The sequence below is a fragment of the Oncorhynchus nerka genome, linkage group LG5 (genome assembly GCF_034236695.1).
Source record: "Oncorhynchus nerka isolate Pitt River linkage group LG5, Oner_Uvic_2.0, whole genome shotgun sequence".
Classification (NCBI taxonomy): domain Eukaryota; kingdom Metazoa; phylum Chordata; class Actinopteri; order Salmoniformes; family Salmonidae; genus Oncorhynchus; species Oncorhynchus nerka.
In genome coordinates this window covers 29023290-29033322 of record NC_088400.1, presented here as the reverse complement: position 1 = coordinate 29033322, position 10033 = coordinate 29023290, and positions in this window count along the sequence as shown.

The following is a 10033-nucleotide window of genomic DNA, read 5'->3' as shown; positions in this document are numbered from 1 at the left end:
GTGCGTCACAAGACCACGTGTAACCACGCCAGCCCAGGACCTCCACGTCCGGCTTCATCACCTGTGGGATCATCTGAGACCAGCCACCCGGACAGATGATGAAAGTATTTCTGTCTTTTAATAAAGCCCTTTTTGGGGGGGAAACTCATTCTGATTGGCTAGAACCATGGCTGTGCCCCTGCCAAGTCATGTGAAATCCATAGATTAGGGCATAATGAATTTGATTTCAACTGACCGATTTCCTTAAATGAACCGTAACTCAGTAAAATCATTGAAATTGTTGCGAGTTAATATTTTTGTTCAGTACACTTTCAAGCTATCCCATTACCCTTTGCAATATATAAGACAGATCAGTGCAGGCCGAATCGACGTGCTATCTGACGTAAGAACTGGGAAAGGCTGGATGCTAATGTCATCAAGGGACTGATGCTAGCCTGTGAGGCATGATGTTGGACTGGGTGAATTACTGCAGGGGGACCTATTGCGGCCATACTTTCACAGGTCATTAACTCTGTACAATGTTTTCCCATGTCATGTTGCTGATCTTCACATCATGAAATGCATTTGTCCTTGAAAACTATTTTTCCCCTTTGCTTTGCTTTGGTACAGATCATGAAATCATTTCCTGTTGTGAGCTAGTTTGAGTCCACGTTGATTGAAAGAGCTGACAAGGTAAAAACCTGTCGTTCTGCCCATGAACAAGGCAGGTAACCCACTGTGCCTAGGCTGTCATTGTAAATAAGAATTTGTTCTTAACTGATTTGCCTAGTTAAATGAAGGTAAAATTAAAAAAATATTAAATAAAAAGCGGATGGTGATGTCTGTTCAGCCTTACATTTCACATTCAAATACTATAAATACTGTGTGGATTACACAGTGGTCTCACACAGAGCTCCATCTTGTACTCCTACAGCATTGAACCATCCACCTCATTGTCCACTACAGAGTCTTAAATTGGCCAGTGGCGAACCCCACCTGTTCAGCAGAATAACATATACACAGTGACTTTGGGAAGTATTCCGACCCCATGACTCTTTCCACATTTTGTTACGTTATAGCCTTATTCTAAAATTGATTAAATAAAAACAAATTCCTGCAAATGTATTAAAAATAAAAAACAGAAATACCTTATTTACATAAGTATTCAGACTCTTCACTATGTGACTCGAAATTGAGCTCAGGTGTATCATGTTTCTGTTGATCGTCCTTGATATGTTTCTACAACTTGATTGGAGGCCACCTGTGGTAAATTCAATTGATTGGACAAGATTTGGAAAGGCACACACCTGTCTATGTAATGTCTCACAATTGACGGTGTATGACAGAGAAAATACCAAGCCATGAGGTCAAAGGAATTGTCCGTTGAGCTCCAAGACAAACCTGGGAAAGGGTACCAAAACCTTTCTGGAGCATTGAAGGTCCCCAAGAACACAGTGGCCTTCATCATTCTTAAATGGAAGAAGTTTGGAACCACCAAGACTCTTCCAAGAGCTGAGAAATCGGAGGAGAAGGGCCTTGGTCAGGGAGGTGACCAAGAACCCGATGGTCACTCTGACAGAGCTCCAGAGTACCTCTGAAAACCATCTCGGCAGCATTCCACCAATCAGGCCTTTATGGTAGAGTGGCCAGACGGAAGCCACTCCTCAGTAAAAGGCACATGACAGCCCACTTGGAGTTTTCCAATAGGCACCTAAAGGACTCACAAACCATGAGAAAAAAGATTCTCTGGTCTGATGAAACCGAGATTGAACCCTTTGGCCTGAATGCCAAGTGTCACATCTGGAGGAAACCTGGCAACATCCCTACAGTGAAGCATGGTGATGGCAGCATAATGCTGTGGGGATATTTTTCAGCAACAGGGAATGGGAGAGTAGTCAGGATCGAGGGAAAGATGAACGGGTCAAAGTACAGAGAGATCCTTAATGAAAACCTGCTCCAGAGTGCTCAGGTTGACCTTCCAACAGTACAACGACTCCAAGCATCAATCCAAGACAATGCAGGAGTGGCTTCGGGGCAAGTCTCTGAATGTCCTTGCGTCGCCCAGCCAGAGACTTGAACCCAATCTAACATCTCTGGAGAGACCTGAAAATAGCTTAGCAGCATCGCTCCCTATCCAACCTGACAGAGCTTGAGAGGATCTGTGGAGATGAATGGGAGAAACTCCCCAAATACAGATCTGCCAAGCTTGTAGCGTCATACCCAAGAAGAATCGAGACTGTAATCACAGCCACAGGTGCTTCAACAAAGTACTGAGTAAACGGTCTGAAGACTTAATTAGATGAGACATTTCTAAAAACCTGTTTTCACTTTGTCATTAAGGGGCATTGTGTAGAGATTGCTGAGGCTTTTTATGTATTTAATCCGTTTTAGAGTAAGGCTGTACTTAACAAAATGTGGGAAAAGTCAAGGGGTCTGAATACTTTTCGAAGGCAATGTCTATATCATTTTCTAAAATGATTTTGTTGCTGTTTCGCATGTTATTTTGGCATTAATACGTGTCACATATCAGTTTGCAAACAATGTAAAAAAAATATTGAGTTAATAAAGCCGCATACAAACATGGTCTATTTTCTGTTTTCTTGTGTAAGGCAGCTCCAAAATGAAGGTGTTTCAGCCTAGCTCAGTGCTTTCTGTGGTGTTGAGGCAGCTAGTGGAAAATACGGAGCGTAGGGGTTGGTAATATTCTCGATGCGGAGTGATTGGCTCAGTATTCTGCCACTCATGGGGACACTACTTCACCACAACATCCACGGTGAGAGCAAATAAGCCCTTTGGGTGCTGCCATATATTTACATTACAAGTGTACATCCAAGAAGGCTCAAGGTTATCGGCCTCAGATAAAATGACGTCAAATCACGTTATATCTACCGTAGCTTTGAATGGACTTATCATGTCAACATGTTACTTTCAAAATCTTAGCTAGAAAGCTAGCAGTCATCATCATGAATCAAGTCGACAATCTACTGGCAAATCGTTTTCACACCTTGTCATAATGAAGAGAAATTATGATAGATAAAATGTATCGGTTATCATCAGCCGATGGGCATAAACATTACACAACAAGTTGGAAATTGAACAAATTCAACAATGAGTGGTTTGGAAGGAATCAGTGGCTAACTGCAAGCATTGCAAAGCAATCAGTAGCCTGCTATTCAGTGGAGTAGGTGTGTGGTCCAAGTCTTGGTTTAAGGGTCTCTTTTCCAGTCTTAAAAGGATTAACATTCAACATTGGCAATACTGTCAAACCAGCATGACTTCTGCCGCATCCAAACCAGTTCAAGACAACTAGAAACTCGTAAGTCAGGAACTCAGGCCTCTTTCTAGAGCTCCAACCTGAAGATCATTGACGTCATGTAATATGCCAAGGAGATATGTATACTGTAGCTAAGAAAGTAATACTAAGTGTATGTTGTGTAGTAAGCTGTTGGTAGCCAATGTGCCTATCCCTAATAATTTGGTCCCTTTCCCCCTCATAATTTAACCTACTGTTTGTGGTACACATGTAGCCTATTGCATGTTTTAGAGAAACATCATCATCTAATATTGTAAGAGCAATCATTGTCTGCTTATATGCCCCTTTAATTTATCATACGGTTCTGACTTGGTGTACAGGGAGAATACTTTAAGAATGGCCCATGTTCTGAATTCGATCACTGTACATTTCAAAAGTTCTGAACAAATAGTTAAACTGACTATGTCCATCCTAGCTTGCTGATTAATGTCTTAATCAAAATAACTGATTGCCTCTTATCTGCTCGCTGTCCCCTTATGCCAGAGTTTATACATCTCAATTGTCAGTAGAAACCACATTTCTTTAAGCAACTCAGCCATATCAGATATGCTTTTTTTATTTTAAAGGCAGTAAATGAGGCTGAATGAACTGTTTTGTTGACAGACAAGGCTCTGCTGATATCCAGGTGTAACAGTGTTAAGGATCCCTCCATGGTGCTGAAGGAAAGCTCTGCTGTTAGGACAGCTTTATGTAGGCCATAACAGTTTGTGGGCATCGTTTGTCACAGTTATAGCGCAATTAATGTATTGCTTAGTGTTGTGTTGTGTTTTGTAGTGGCTTTGCTGTCATGTAACTAAAAATATATATTTTTGTTTGCCCCACCAAGATTTACATGCTAAAATCTACACTGGAGTTTGCAGTATCAATAACTGACAGTTCTTCATCCATCAGCCACATCAGTATAAGTTAATATCACAGTGTAGACTGCTGCTGCACGGTCACCACCATGTCCACTTCAATTAACACAGCCCCAACATGGACTGATGGCTAGACTGATGGCTGGCTGCCTTAGGCTGAAGTAGAGAGAGACACATTTCACTCTGACGCACGTCTCATCTGTCTCTGTGTCTGTCTGACGCAGCAAGTCCACACTGGGAGGAAAAAATGACCAGGATAGGCTACTTACCTCATACAAGTCATACCCTTGGGGGAGAGACTGGCCAATGGATGACCCGCAGGGCCTGGGGGATCCACCCTGAGAGCAAAGAAATAAACATATTTAGGGACTTAGTCGGACAGATCAACCCTTACCCTTACAGATACTGTGGCTTAGGGCTAGGTATGGGGCTGGGGCACATAGACTGGGGCGGGGTATGGGGCTGGGTATTGGGCTGTGGCTGGATATGGGGCTGGGGCTGGGAGGGTATGGGGCTGGGTATAGGGCTTGGGCACAGAGACTGGGGCAGGGTATGGGGCTGGGAGGGGTATGGGGCTGGGTATAGGGCTTGGGCACAGAGACTAGGGTGGGGTATGGGGCTGGATATGGGGCTGGGGAACAGAGACTGGGGCTGGGAGGGGTATGGGGCTGGGTATAGGGCTTGGGCACAGAGACTGTGGCGGGGTATGGGGCTGGGAGGGGTATGGGGCTGGATAGGGGCTGGGGACCAGAGACTGCGGCTGGGAGGGTTGTTATTTCAGAGATCACACTGTTCTGTTCAATTCTGGTCATGTAGTTTGTCCTAGTCTCTTGCCTCTCAACATACATTACCACATCTCAGAGAGGAAAAATACAGATTTCATTGAGGATTTAATTCTTCAAGGGCTGGAAGCCTTTTTTGGGAGTGAAGGTTCTGCATCAGCTGGGTGGGACAGTTTCTCACCAACAGACATGGCAACGGTATTTCCACAGAGTCCATGTTCTGCACACACATCCATAGGCTGTGAATAAGGAAACAAGATACAGTTCCAATCAACGATCAATCATCACAATTTCATAAATGATCTAGGCTTGTTTCAAACAACTGAGCAGTGGACAGGATGTGCATAAATCAACACAATCTCCAGAGTTTGTTCTGGCATGAATATATATTTTTGTCAGATATCAAAATGATTTACCCGGCTCAATCATCTTTTCATTTATATCAGCTTTGCATTCTGTTCAGAAGCGTGTTCATTGTCAGGATGCTGCATGTGCTTTCATTAAAACAGAGATGCAGGATGAAATACAGTATAACTGACAGCAGATGAGATCAAATGAATTGTGTGTGGGTGTAGAATCCGATTGCCTGCCCACACATCCAAACAGAACGGTTTAAAAATTATGTTTATGTTTTAAGTGGCAGATTTTCCATGAGCGTATATAGCGCATTTTGACAGCAAACAAATAATTCATCCACCAGGTCACTCCTTTTATCTCTTTGTACTGAGGGCCAGTACTGGTTCTTGAAATGAGTAATCAGCCTGGTTATTAACTATGGGACATCAGACCTGACGCTGCTGATGAATGGGTTATTCAATGATTTCGAAACAACCTCTTATCTCAGATTGGTATTCAAGTGTCCTGAATGAATACAAAAGGTGTGACAATGAGCCTTCGTTGCTTATCATGCATGTTTCTGCCTTGCTAATTGAATGTTTGATTCTGTCATTTCAGTGTTGTCTCTTTTTTTGTTTGAAGGTGGGAAGGTGCAGGGATGTTGCCATGGGGAAGGTGCAAGGATGTTGCCATGGGGAAGGTGCAAGGATGTTGCCATGGGGAAGGTGCAAGGATGTTGCCATGGGGAAGGTGCAGGGATGTTGCCCGGGGGAAGGTGCAGGGATGTTGCCATGGGGAAGGTGCAAGGATGTTGCCATGGGGAAGGTGCAAGGATGATGCCATGGGGAAGGTGCAGGGATGTTGCCCGGGGGAAGGTGTAGGAATGTTGCCCGGGGGAAGGTGCAGGGATGTTGCCATGGGGAAGGTGCAAGGATGTTGCCATGGGGAAGAGGTAGGGATGTTGCCCGGGGGAAGGTGTAGGAATGTTGCCTGGGGGAAGGTGCAGGGATGTTGCCCGGGGGAAGGTGTAGGGATGTTGCCCGGGGGAAGGTGTAGGGATGTTGCCCGGGGGAAGGTGCAGGGATGTTGCCCGGGGGAAGGTGCAGGGATGTTGCCCGGGGGAAGGTTTACGGATGTTGCCCGGGGGAAGGTGCAGGGATGTTGCCATGGGGAAGGTGCAAGGATGTTGCCATGGAGGAAGGTGCAGGGAAGTTGCCATGGGGAAGGTGCAAGGATGTTGCAATGGGGAAGGTGCAAGGATGTTGCCATGGGGAAGGTGCAAGGATGTTGCCATGGGGAAGGTGCAAGGATGTTGCCATGGAGGAAGGTGCAGGGAAGTTGCCATGGGGAAGGTGCAAGTATGTTGCCATGGAGGAAGGTGCAGGGATGTTGCCATGGGGAAGGTGCAAGGAAGTTGCCATGGGGAAGGTGCAAGGATGTTGCCATGGAGGAAGGTGCAGGGATGTTGCCATGGAGGAAGGTGCAGGGATGTTGCCATGGAGGAAGGTGCAGGGAAGTTGCTAATGAGGAAGGTGCCGGGATGTTGCCATGGAGGAAGGTGCAGGGACGTTGCCATGGGGAAGGTACAAGGATGTTGCCATGGAGGAAGGTGCAGGGATGTTGCCATGGAGGAAGGTGCAAGGATGTTGCCATGGGGAAGGTGCAAGGATGTTGCCATGGAGGAAGGTGCAGGGAAGTTGCCATGGGAGAGAGGCAGAGAGAGGAAGAGAGACAGAGAGAAAGAGAGAGAGAGAGACAGAGAGAGAGAGGGAGAGAGACGGAGAGAGGGAGTGACAGAGAGAGAGAGCGACAGAGAGGGAGAGAGACGGAGAGAGGGAGAGACGGAGAGAGGGAGTGACAGAGAGAGAGAGCGACAGAGAGGGAGAGAGAGCGGTAGGGAGATGGAGAGGGAGAGAGGGAGAGGGAGAGAGAGACGGAGAGAGAGGGAGAGAGAGACGGAGAGAGGAAGAGAGACAGAGAGAGAGAGAGAGAGACAGAGAGAGAGAGAGAGACGGAGAGAGACGGAGAGAGAGAGAGAGAGAGAGAGAGAGAGAGAGGGAGAGAGACAGAGAGAGGGAGAGTGGGACAGTGGGAGAGAGAGAGGGAGAAATGCGGAGAGAGGTAGAGAGGGAGAGAGAGAGAGAGCGAGAGAGGGAGAGAGTATGAGAGAGATGGAGGGAGACAGAGGGAGAGAGGGAGAGGGAGAGAGAGACGGAGAGAGAGGGAGAGAGACGGAGAGAGGGAGAGAGACGGAGAGAGGGAGAGAGAGAGCGACAGAGAGACCTAAAAGGAAGTGATTCCATAACAAAGGCATCACCTACAGAGAGATCAAATATGCACAGTCACTTTAACTTTAACGATACCTGCATGTACATACTACCTCAATGAGTCTGACAGGTGTCTGTATATAGCCTTGCTACTCTTTCCACTGTTGTTTTATTTTATACTTACCTAAACACACACACACACACACACACACACACACACACACACACACACACACACACACACACACATATACATTTTTTTGGGCACCATTGGTTATAGCCTGTAAATAAGCATTTCACTGTAAGGTTTACACCTGTTGTATTCGGCACACATGACAAATAAATTTGGATTGATTTGATTTGACCCGGAGAAGAGTCCCCTAAGCAAGCTGGTCCTGGGGCTCTGTTCACAAACACAAACAGATCCCACAGAGCCCCAGGACGGCAACACAATTAGACCCAACCAAATCATGAGAAAACAACAAGATAATTAAGTAACAAAAAACAGAGCAAACTAAAATACTATTTACCTGACCACTGTGACTAACCCCAAATGAAGGAAAGCTTTGACTATTTATAGACTCAGTTAGCATAGCCTTGCTTTTGAGAAAGGTGGGCGTGGGCAGACCTGGCTCTCAAGAGAAGACAGGTTATGTGCACACTGCCCACAAAATTAGGTGGAAACTGAGCTGCACTTCCTAACCTCCTGCCAAATGTATGACCATATTAAAGACATATATTTCCCTCAGATTACACAGACCCACAACTAATTGAAAAAAACAAATCCAATTGTTATAAACTCCCATATTTCCCTTTTGTACTTTAACTGTTTGCACATCGTTACAACACTGTATATACTGTAGATGTAATATGACATTTGAAATATCTCTATCTTGAAATTTGTGAGTGCAATATTTACTGTTCAAATGTTATTGTTTATTTCACTTCTGTTTATCAATTTCAATTGCTTTGGCAATGTAAACATTTGTTTTCCATGCCAATAAAGCCCATTGAATTGAATTGAGAGCGAGAGAGAGAGATTGAGATATTTTTTTATTTTTTTTTAAGAGACCTTGCAAGTGAAGCTAGTGAGCTAGCGATACAGAGCACCACCCTCTCCTGCTGTTGTGAAACCATAGACATGTTGTTCTGTGAGCCGGCTGACAATAGGGACCGGCCAGGGTCAGCTGTAAACCTCCACAGAGACAGGGAAAGGTCAGGCCCCACCCCTCTGGGTCCACCTAGTTTTCTTCCAGAGTGTATGGTGTTGCCCGTCTCTAATGCCCTCATCATGGCATGGAGCATGGAGCATGGAGCATGGAGCATGGAGCATGGAGCATGGAGCATGGAGCATGGAGCATGGAGCATGGAGCATGGAGCGGTCCACACATCAACACACACAACTACACCTGAATCTTGTGTTTAAACTGTTTGTGCTCTTGCGCTACTTACAGTATATGTCTGAATCTAGAAATATATTCTTATAGGTTTTGGGGTAGAAACACAATATTGTGTTTGTATTGGGGGAATATCCTTGCCTTGTAAACAGTTCCACAGGGCTAGTTTGTTTTTAGCTATTAATAAATACAAGAATAACCGGATAAAGATTATTCTGAGGATGCAGAATTGAATCCAGAGTATTCTGCTGTCTAATAATCCTTATATGGCAGCTTTATGGCAGGGGAAAGGTTTCCCAGCACGATATTCTAACATGGAATGCTCTCCGTTGGATAAATATCCTGTTTCTCTTTACCATTGGGTAACATTCATTATTTTGGATAAAATGTTATATATTTAGCCATGCTCAGAAGAACATAATTGGTTTAGAGTTAGTTTTTTGTTGATGTATCTGAATAGTTTTTCTGCAGAACATTCTGCTCACTTATATACTAATGATGTGTGATATTTCACCAAGAAACAAATACTTCCCAATAGCTTGTTTTAAGGTGATGTGTTGACAAACTTCCATATCAGAAAGTTTGTATCCTCATAATTCAGCTTTTTTAAATGTATTTTTGACAGTTTACACAAGGACCTTCCAGCCTATTGAATCCTCCAAGGTGAGTTCAGGCTGAAGAGAGATGAAGGCAGGGTAACACTAAAGTCCCCAGCCTCTTCAGAGCAGATTACATCCCTTCATCATCCTATTTTACAGCTCAGGTAAGATCTACTCAATAGCATCACCAACCCCGAAAGCCTTTACAGACAAAGGTCTCCATAGAAACCACAACACAATAGTACTGCTGGTTAAGGCTTCATTAAATACACCTCAAAACGTTTTACTTTCCATTTTTTAAACATGATTGTGTGATGAGAGCAAGAAGGAAAACAACAGGTTAAAAGCATTATCTATACAGAGTTTTACTTTCCCTTTTTACATTGTCACTGTCGTTTATCGACGTTTCTTCAGCAGTCTTTGCGGCCGGACGGTCAGTGTTAAAAGTATTTCTGTAATCAGTTGGATGAGTTGTGCTTGAGGGGTTTTCACCACAGAGATCG